The sequence below is a fragment of the Hippopotamus amphibius genome, chromosome 12 (assembly GCF_030028045.1).
Source record: "Hippopotamus amphibius kiboko isolate mHipAmp2 chromosome 12, mHipAmp2.hap2, whole genome shotgun sequence".
Classification (NCBI taxonomy): Eukaryota; Metazoa; Chordata; class Mammalia; order Artiodactyla; family Hippopotamidae; genus Hippopotamus; species Hippopotamus amphibius.
The window spans coordinates 15,399,668-15,410,827 of NC_080197.1; the positions used below are offsets into that span (position 1 = coordinate 15,399,668).

General features: G+C 41.2%; 1 pseudogene; it reads right to left on the bottom strand.

The window, feature by feature from the left end:
- Positions 1 to 3,255: 3,255 nt before the first annotated feature.
- Positions 3,256 to 3,837, bottom strand: LOC130833174 (ras-related protein Rab-2A-like; annotated as a pseudogene).
- Positions 3,838 to 11,160: the final 7,323 nt, after the last annotated feature.

The window sequence follows — 11,160 nt, forward strand, 5'->3', positions numbered from 1 at the left end:
TATTCCTGGATTAGAAGAATCAACATTGTGAAAATGACTATACTGCCTGAAGCAATTTACAAATTCAATGCAATCCCTATCAAATGAGCAATGGCATTTTTCACAGAACTAGAACAAGAAATCCTACAATTTGTATGGAAATGCAAAAGACCCCGAATAGCCAAAGCACTCTTGAGATGGAAAGACAGAATTGGTGGAATCAGGCTTCCTGACTTCAAACTATACTACAAGACCACAGTGATCAAGACAGTATGGTACTGGCACAAAAATAGAAAGGAAGATCTTTGGAACAGAATAGAGAACTCAGAGGTAACCCCAAGCACATGTGGGCAACTTAGCTTTGACAAAGCAGGTGAGAATATGCAATGGAAAAAAGACAGCCTCTTCAATGAATGGTGATGGAAAAATTGGACAGCAACATGTAAAAGAATGCAATTAGAACACTTCCTAACACCATACACAAAAATAAATTCAAAATGGATTAAAGACCTAAATGTAAGGCCAGACACTATAAAACTCCTAGAGGAAAACATAGGCAGAACACTCTATGACATACACCAAAGCAAGATTCTTTTTGACCCACCTCCTAGAATCATGGAAGTAAAATCAAGAATAAACAAATGGGGCCTCATGAAACTTAAAAGCTTTTGTACAGCAAAAGAAACCATAAACAATACAGGAAGACAATGCTCAGAATGGGAGAAAATGCTTGCCAATGAAGCAATGAACAAAAGATTGGTCTCCAAAATATACAAGCAGCTCATGAAGCTTAATACCAAGAAAGCAAATAACCCAATCCACAAATGGGCAGAAGACCTAAATAGACATTTCTCCAAAGAAGACATACAGATGCCCAAAAAACACATGAAAAGATGCTCAACATCACTAATTATCAGAGAAATGCAAGTCAAAGCCTCAGTGAGGTATCACCTCACATGGATCAGAATGGCCATCATCAAGAGATCTTGAAACAACAAATGTTGGAGAGGGTGTGGAGAAAAGGAGATTCTCCTGCACTGTAGGTGGGAATGTACGCTGGTACAGCCACTATGGAAAACAGTTTGGAGGTTCCTTAAAAAACTTAAAATAGAACTACCATATGATCCAGTCATCCCACTCCTGGGCATATACCCAGAAAAAACCATAATCCAAAAAGAAACATGTACCATAATATTCATTGCAGCACTGTTACAATAGCCAGGACATGGAAGCAACCTAAATGCCCATCAACAAATGAATGGATAAAGAAGATGTGGCATATATATATGATGGAATATTACTCAAATATAAAAAGGAATGAAATGGAGCTATATGTAATGAGGTGGATAGACGTAGAGTCTGTCATACAGAGTGAAGTAAACCAGAAAAAGAAAAACAAATATTGTGTGTTAACTCATATACATGGAATCTAAAAAAAAAAAAAAAAAGTTACTGATGAACCCAGTGACAAGACAAAAATTAGCATGCAGATGCAGAGAATGGACTGGAGGACATGAGGTTTTGGGGGGTGGGCCAGGGGTGAAGGGGAATCTGGGATGAAGTGAGAGAGTAGCATAGACATATGTATACTACCAACTATAAAAGACATAGCCAATGGGAAGTTGCTGTATAACAAAGGGAGATCAACTTGATGATGGATGATGTCTTAGAGGACTTGGACGAGGAGGAGGGGGAGTTGAGGGAGGGAGGGAATATCTTAATATGTGTATAAATACAGCTGATTGACTTTGGTGTACCTCAAAAACTGGTACAAGTGTGTAAAGCAATTATATTCCAATAAAAAAAGAAATTTACAAAATAAAATGGCAAAACACATGTAGAGAAACAGTGAATGTAGCATATATTTAATAATTATAACAAAAATTCAGTTATTCTTCCCAGCTTCCCCTTCGCTGGGATGAAGTGAGTGAGTAGCATAGACATATATACACTACCAACTGTAAAATAGGTAGATAGTGGCAAGTTGCTGTATAACAAAGGGAGATCAACTCGATGATGGGTAATGACTTAGAGGGCCAGGACAGGGAGAGTGGGAGAGAGTCACAGGAGGGCGGGGATATGGGGATATATGTATAAATAGAGCTGATTCACTTTGGTGAAACTCGCAAGCTGGTACAAGAGCATAAAGCAATTATATTCCAATAAAGAGCTTAAAAATAAATAAATAAAGATTACAGGTTGCCACTGAAGGAAAAATTTTACTGTCATTGTACATCAAGGTTGAAAAACTGTCCTGCATGAAAAATATATTTAGATATTAAATGAATAAAAGCAAAAAGAAAATATTTTTGTGTTTAAGGAAAGGTTAAATTCCTCAAAATGTGCCACCTACAAGGACATTCATTCCTCCTGGATTCACTCAGGTGGAGGGAGTTCTTGCTTCCGCCCACCTCACTCATTAAACTGTGTTTTTGCCTAACAGCATGCATTAAGGTAAACAAATCTTTTTCTGAAGAGATCTTAACGAAACTGTGGACAAATAGCAAACTTTTGGCTTTAAAACAGGTTAACACATGCATAGCCTTTAGTAATGTACATTAAGCATATTTCTCTTGGACTAGTGACAAGAAAAGATGAACATGCTCATTAACAATGTCAAAAAGTTTAAAATTCAGTGTCCAAGCAATTCCTAATGATGCTTCTGTAGCTTTAAGCTCTAGACAGTATAGAATTTACGCAAATGCATTAAAGAATTCAAGCTTGGCAAATTACATTCAAGCAGCTTATTAAACTATATATACAGAAAGTAAATGATAAATACAGAATTAAAACAGTCCTTCTGTTTTCCTGATAGCCTTGAAAATTGACAAACTTTTGAGGACAGTTCTATGATATTAAACATTAGGTAACCACAGATGAGTGGAAGCTTAAGTACACAAACTGATTTAAAATACTCAAAATGACTTTGCAGTGTTTAATATAATTCAGTTTGTAGGTAAGGGCAGAAGACAATATTTAACAAAAATAATCACATGGATTGACCTAGAAATCAAAAGTGAATAGATATGAATACAATATCCAAAATCTATATTTTAAGGAAACATTAACCATCTATTCAAAGTTATACAAGAATTTGAAGGATTAAAGTCTTCTGTGACATAAAGCCATTTCGAATAATTTCATGTCTCAGCTGAGCAGGATGAGAGGGTGAAAGAATAGGTGAGTCGCCCCTTTTGGGCAGTGAGACAGTGAAAACACACACAACAGCAGCCTTCCCCGGCCTGCTGTTCTCCCTGACTGATTGCGTGTGTGGCATTAGTAGCAGCATGCTGAGGGCCAACTTTAAGGCCATTTGCCTCGTTATTAATGTCAAAGAGGCCTTCTTGGATTTTTTCATAAATTTATTTTGCTGTATTAATAAATGCCTCTTCTACATTAGAAGCAGTCATAGCAGAAGCTGCCATGAAGAGAAGTTCATGTTCTTGTGCAAAAGCTTCACCTTCTTTTCTTACTTCTCTTCTAGATTCTAAATCATGTTTATTTCCAATAAGCATAATGACCATGTTGGAATTGGAATGCTGGCGGGCATCTCCTAACCAGGTTGTCAAGTGGTTGAATACGTCTCTCCTTGTAATATCATACACTAGTAAAGGCCCTGCTGCACCTCTGTACTATGACCTTGTGATGGAACGAAAGGACTCTTGGTCCTGCTGTATCTCATATCTGAAGTTTTATCAGTTTTCCATCAATAGCTATCATTCGAGCACCAAACTCTACACCAATAGTTAGGTCAGGCACTGGATGAAACCTCTTGTCTGTAAACTGTAGCAATGAGCATGATTTACCAACACCTGTGTCGCCAATGATGATGTATTTGAAGACATAGGCATACGCCATGGCCGCAGGCACTGCGTGCCAGGACACAGGGCTCCTCCTCTTGCTACTTCTCCTCCTCCTCTGTGCCCCTCACCCCCAGTGCTGGTGCTGGGAAGGCTCCAAACACCAGGCCTTGCCTACCACCACCACAGCTGGGCCTGAGGGCACAAGAGAAAGTGGGACAAACTGACACCAAAGGAGCCCAAGGACACAGTTCCCTGCAGAGCCACTCAAACAATAACAGCCGCCATGGTGACTCCACCCCGCCTCCCTGCCAATCCGAAAGTGCTGCCTCTTTCATTTATTTCTGCTCTGATCTTTATGATTTCTCTCCTTCTACTAATTTGGGTGTTGTTTGCTCTTCTTTCTCTAGTTTCTTTATGTGTAAGGTTAGATTGTTTACTTGGGATTTTTCTTGTTTCTTGAGATAGGATTGTATTGCTATAAACTTCCCTCTTAGAAATGCTTTTGCTGCATCTCATAGATTTTGGATGGTATTGTTTTCTTTGTGATTTGTCTCTAGATATTTTATGGTTTACTCTTTGATTTCTTCAGTGATCTCTTGATTATTTACTAGCATATTGTTTAGCCTCCATGTGTTTGTGGTTTTTACCGTTTTGTTTTGTTTTTTCCTGTAACTGATTTCTAATTTCATAGTGCTGTGGTTGGAAAAGATGCTTGATATGATTTCCATTTTCTTGAATTTACCAAGGCTTGTTTTGTGACTCAAAATGTGATCTATCCTGGAGAATGTTGCATGTGCACTTGAGAAGAATGTGTAATCTGCTGTTTTTGGATGGAATGTCCTATAGATATCTATTAAATCAAGCTAGCTTATTGTCATTTAAAGTTTGTGTTTCCTTTTTAATTTTCTGTGTGGATGATGTGTCCATTGGTGGAAGTTGGGTGTTAAAGTCCCCCACTATGACTGTGTTACTGTTGACTTCCTCTTTCATAGTTGTTAGCATTTGCCTTATGTATTGAGAAGCTATTATACTGGGTGCATATACACTTATAATTCTTATCTCTTCTTTTGGATTGATCCCTTGATCTTCATGTAGTGTCCTTTCTTGTCTCTTGTAACATTTTTTATTTTAAAATCGATTTTATCTTATATGAGTATCACTACTCCAGCTTTCTTTTGATTTCCATTTCCATGGAATAGCTTTTGGCATCCCCTCACTTTCAGTCTGTATGTGTCCCTAGGTCTGAAGTGGGTCATTGTAGACAGTATATGTATGGGTCTTGCTTTTTTATCCATTCAGCCAGTCTGTGTCTTCTGGTGGGTGCATTTAGTCCATTTACATTCAAGGTAATGATTGATATGTATGTTCCTATTAGCATTTTCCTAATTGTTTTGTTTTTGATTTTGTAAGTCCTTTTCTTCTCTTCTGTTTCCCACTTAGAGAATTTCCTTTAGCATTTTCTGTAGGGCTGGTTTGGTGGTGCTAAATCCTCTTAGCTTTTGCTTCTCTGTAAAGCTTTTCATTTCTCCCTTGAATCTGAATGAGGTCCCTGCTGGGTAGAGTATTCTTAGTTGTAGGTTCTTCCCTTTCATCACTTTAAGTATATCGTGCCACTCCCATCTGGCTTGCAGAGATTCTGCTGAGAAATCCGCTGTTAATCTTATGGGAGTTCCCTTGTATGTTATTGGTCGTTTTTCCCTTGTTGCTTTTAATAACGTCTCTCTGTCTTTAATTTTTGTCAATTTGACTACCATGTCTCTTGGCATGTTTCTCCTTGGGTTTATCCTGCCTAGGACTCTCTGCACTGCCTAGGACTCTCTGCACTTCCTGTTTCCTTTCCCATGTTAGGGAATTTTTCAACTATAATCTCTTCCTATATTTTCTCAGGTCCTTTCTCTTTTCTCCTTCTGGGACCTGTACAATGAGAATGCTGGTGCATTTAACTTTGCCCCAGAGGTCTCTTGGGCTGTCTTCAGTTCCTTTAATTCTTTTTTCTTTATTCTGTTCTACATCAGTGATTTTCACCATTCTGTCTTCCAAGTCACTTATTTGCCCTTCTGCCTCAGTTAATCTGCTATTGCTTCCTCGTAGTGTATTTTTAATTTCAGTTATTGTGTTACATATATCTGTTTGTTTGTTCTTTAATTCTTCTAGGTCTTTGGTAAACTTTTCTTGCAACTTTTTGATCTTTGCATCCAGTCTTTTTTCAAAGTCCTGGATCATCTTTGCCATCATTATTCTGAATTCTTTTTGTGGGAGGTTGCCTGTCTCCTCTTCATTTAACTGTTTTTCTGGGGTTTATCTTGTCCCTTCATCTGGCACAAAATGCTCTGCCTTTTCATTTTCTCTATCTTTCTGTGGCTGTGGTTTTCAGTTCCACAGAAAGAATTATTGCTGATACTTCCTGATACTGCTGTCAGCCCTCTTGTGTAGGAAACTATCTAGGAGGTTCATGGGTGCTTCCTGATGGGAGGGACTGATGGTGGGTTGGGCTGGATGGGAGGAGCTCAGTAAAATTTTAATGAGCTTGTATGCCAAAGAGTGGGGCTGTGCTTCCAACTTGTTGGTGTTTTGGCCTGAGGCTACTCAGCACTGGAGCTTACAAGCTCTTTGGTGTGGCTAATGGCTGACTCTGGGAGGGCTTGCACCAATGAGCCCTTCCCAGAACCCATGCCTCCAGGGTCCCTGTCCCCTCAGTGAGCAGAGGTTGCCTCACCTCTGCAGACAACCCTCCAACACCACAGGTAGGTCTTGTTCAGTCTTCTATGGGATCACTGCTCCTTGCTGCTGGGTCCTGGTGAGCACATTATTTTTTGTGTGCTCTCCAAGAGTGGAGTCTCTGTCTCCCCAATGTTGTGGCAGTCTTGCAAGCAAATGCCACTGGATTTGAATGTCTGATTCTCTGCAGATTCCTCCTCCCATTGCTGGACCCCCAGGTTGGGAAGCCTGATGTGGGGCTCAGAAGCCTCACTTTAGTCGGTGGACCTCTGTTGTATAACTGTTCTCCAGTTTGTGAGTCACCCACCCAGCATTTATGGGATTAGATTTTCACACAATTGTGCCTCTTCTACTGCCTCATCATGGCTTCTCCTTTGTCTCTAGATGTGGGGTGTCTTTCTTGGTGAGTTCCATTGACTTTCTGTTGATGATTGTTCAGCAGTTAGTTGTCATTCTGGTGCTCTTGCAAGAGGGTGTGTGTGCACATCCTCCTCCTCCACCATCTTGAAATGTCTTCCCCAAAAATCAAATATTGATCTTTTGATTACATTACACTGAGGTTCAGGGATATGGGACTGACCAGGTAGAGAGAGACTCAGAAATGGGGTCCCTGATCTGGAAGTGTTAGGCATAGTATATATATTTTTTTAATTTCAATTTTTTTTCCTATTGAGAGTCATGAAATATTCCTGTAATTCAAACTGTCCAACTTCCCAGGACAAATCCAGAGAGGGTTGGCAGCAGCCATCCTACTTCTGCTCCCCAGCCCCTTCCATGCACTCCACACCTTGCCCCCCAGCATGTAGAGGAGAGGTGAGCCAGCACTTACCCTGGGTGTGTTTTTGCCTTATATCCCCCAGAGTGAAGAGCACCAGGGTAACCAGGAGGATGAGAAGTGCTAAGCACAGGCAGAGCTGGCTCATTTTTGAGGCCTTTCAGGAAGGCTTCTCAGGAAAGCTGGGAGATGCCAGAGCTTTTCCTAACCCAGCTGAGGTGTGGGATCAGGTGATGAGGACAGGAATGAGGAAGGGGAGGAGCTGGGGTCAGTCCTGTATGTTATGTGACCTCCCCACATAATCAGGCTTCCTTCTTCTGTGTGCTGGTGCCAATTCCCTGTGACGTCACTTCTCAAACTTGACTATGCCCGTGCATCTCAGGGAAACACGCATTGTTATTCCATGTGTGGAATTTTGTCCAATATGTTGATTCAGGGAGCATCCCAGCACCTAAAGCCATGCATGGCAGGTGACAGACAGTCAGTGTGTGTATGAAAGCAATTCAAAGGAAAGATAAATAATCAGTAGTGTATTAGCTCAAGTCCTCCTTTTTCAGCCTCCTTCAGTTGTCATCCTACCTGGGCATGAATATCCTTCACCCCCACCTTTATCTACCTAACTCAGAAGACAAACGTAACACAGGACACCTTCCAGCAAGCTTTGCCACAGTTTCCCCACTGAATGGACACTTGCTATTCACTTGGCACTGTGGTCCAGCCAGAAGCATAAGTTGAAAGAGATGTTGTCCTCCTGGGTAGCAAACCTGTTTTCTGGGTAGAAAAGAAGAGTAAGTGTTGTGAGCAGTGGGGAAGCGTGGACCTGAATATGTCTCTACTGCATGACCTCTCACCACCATTACCTGTATTCAAAAACAGGACAGTTGTCTGCCTGAGTGGACCTCAGGGGAGTTTGGAAGTTCGGCTAAAACAGCCCGCCTCTTCCTGCTCTCTACCCCAGTGATTTTGGAAAAATAGGACCTCGATTTGGGTACCAAATTTGCTTTGGCTAATTTGTGTGCTAGGGACTTAAATCTCCCAGATCTCACTTTCTTCAAATGTTGCAAAATCAATGCTGCCTACATCATGGAATTGCTTTGGAAGAAATGGAGGCAAGACAGCTACAAGGGGAGTCAACGCTTATCATCATTCAAACTGTGCAATTCCACAGGCAAACTGTGAGTAATTTATGACCCACCCAGAAGTCCACCTAGTTTGGAAGGAAAAGAATAAGAAGGTGAAGGCAAAGGCAAATGCAAAGGCAAAGGTGAAGTAGTAGTAGAAGAAGAAGAAGAAGAAGAAGAAGAAGAAGAAGAAGAAGAAGAAGAAGAAGAAGAAGAAGAAGAAGAAGAAGAAGAAGAAGAAGAAGAAGAAGAAGAAGAAGAAGAAATTACAGCAGATAAAACTGAGGTTCTTCTATGTGTCAGTCATTATTCTAAGAGTTTCCCATGTACTAGGTCATCTAATCCTCAATAATCCTTGAAGAGGGGAGAGGAACTGGTGAATTTTTCTCATGTTACAAAGGAGGAAATGGAGTTAACAAGAAATAAAGTAATTATCCTAAGGATTTAGAGTGTAGAGAGAGCATTTCAATCCAGAAATCTGGTTCAGAGTCTGTGCACATGCACTCTGGTGTGGTGTAAGCTTTAAATTACAGTGCCCATGTGAGGGCTTACATACCCACAATCTCCTCACTCAATGCCATGTATTCACTCCCAGTGACCACCACGTAGCATTGAGGCTCCCTCATCTCACCCATCCACACATATTCAAGCAATCTTCCATTAACACACACACACACACACACACACACACACACACACTCACACACACACACAGATTGTGCTGCATTTCCACGGTCAAGAACAGAGCTGAGCTCAATGCCCAGAAGTCCCAGGAACAAGCCCAGCCAAATTTAAGACACACACGGAGCAGGTGATTAGCTGCAGGGGACAGGAGGGGCTGTCTTCCTGGCACAAAGACACACATTACCTTGACAAGGGCAGTAGTTCTCCATACAGAGCTGCCTCAGTGGGCAAGGACATCAGGACAAGGGCACACACAAAACATTCCATAGTGTGTGGAGGGTCTGCTCTCTCCTGAGACATTTCACATGCATGATTTCATTTAGCCTCATGTCAGTCTACATCTGGGATTCTCATCCCATTTTGCCAACCAGAAAGGTTCACAGATGTCAAGCAACTTGCTCAGGATCCATAGCCAGCAGGTGGCACAACCAGGATTCTTGTTCAGGAGGCCCTCTGGCCCTGCACATCTCCTGCTTCAGTTTGTGCAGGGAACAGCAGAGACTCCCCCTTGCGGCAGACACTCTTCTTTTCTCTGCCCTATCCTCTCTCATCTGTCTTTCTATGTCTCCCAATATCCTCCTTTCCTGGTCCTCCTCCCTCTAGTCCAGGTTAGAAGCCCCCAAATTCCGAAGAACCCTGTTGGACCCATCCTCGCTCAACTTCCCACCTCCCTGCTCATGAGTGACTGAGGGCTCTAATTTCTTCCCTACCCTGGCGGGAATCTTCAGAGAAATCACAAGGCAGGAACGTTACAGGGGTTGTATTATGGATAAAGATCACTGATCCCAACACTGTGGACCCGACGTCATATATTTGCTTGTAGTCCTCAGTTTATGCCTATGAAAAACAGAATCTTGGATTCCATGCTCCCTAAGGCCACTTCTTGAAATGAATGGAATGCACCCAAGGCAGGCAGAAGATGTTTAGATTTTTGTGATGCTGTGCCTTGTGAGATGTACATTCAGATCCAGGTCATGGGTGCCCATCTTCTTGCTATGTGATACAACAGGACCTCAGTAATTTCACTTACATACTCTTCCTCCATAAAAGTGGTGTCACAAATACTGTTTCTTTAGTATTGTTTTAAAGATTAAAAAGGAAACACATAAAGGAGAAGGTCCATTATTGTTAGTATATAAGTATTGTCAGCTCACACAATACAATGTACAGTTTACAATATTTGCCAGGATTTAAAAGTGGGGGATTTCTTATAAAAGTATATTTCTAGTGTTGTTGGAAGAATGAAAGGAACTAGCAACACAGTGTTGCAGTTTAACAAGAGATGTGGATCTTAAACTTGAGTAAGCATCAGACTCACTTAGCCAGTTGTTCAACAGATATGTGAGATCTTCCCACCAACCACAGAGTTTTGATTCTGTAGGACAGGGGTGGGATCTGAATATCTCCATCTAACAGGATTCTAGAGCTGCTGATGGTGCTGCACAAGGGACCACACTGTGAAAACCATGAACTATGCCAAGTAGAGCTGCTCTCTTCTCATGAGGGGAGAGTGCTCTCCAGTTTCAATAATCCCCACCAAGCTTTGTTATACACCCTGCGCCCACCCCACTCCAAACACATCCATCTTCATCACTTACCTCACCTGCAATGAATTTAAAATTGTGACCTTTAGGCTGGAATCACAGTAAGTGTTCACTAAAAGGTAGCTTCTTATTTAACAATCTTATGGAGTAAGTATTATTTTTCCAATCTGACAGAGGAAGAAACTGAAGTTTAGCTAAGGGAAAATGACTTGCTAGAGAAGAAACAACTGAAACTCAGAAGGAAGACACTCCCCCAAATCATGTAAGTCATGTGGTCCCAGTTATTTCAATGTTATAAATACACAAACACACAAACATCACACATGAAAATCTAACTGATATTAATAAAGATGTTGCATCAAAGTTTATGGACATGACTACATGAGTTAACATCATATCTATCAAGAGAGGGAAGAAGGAAATCTTAAAATGGGAGGTTACATGAGTCTGCTGCAGACCTGCACACTTTACGGTGACTGTAAACAAGTGAACATTGAAGATCTGAGAAATTCCCAGGAACAAACAAGCTGCCTTTC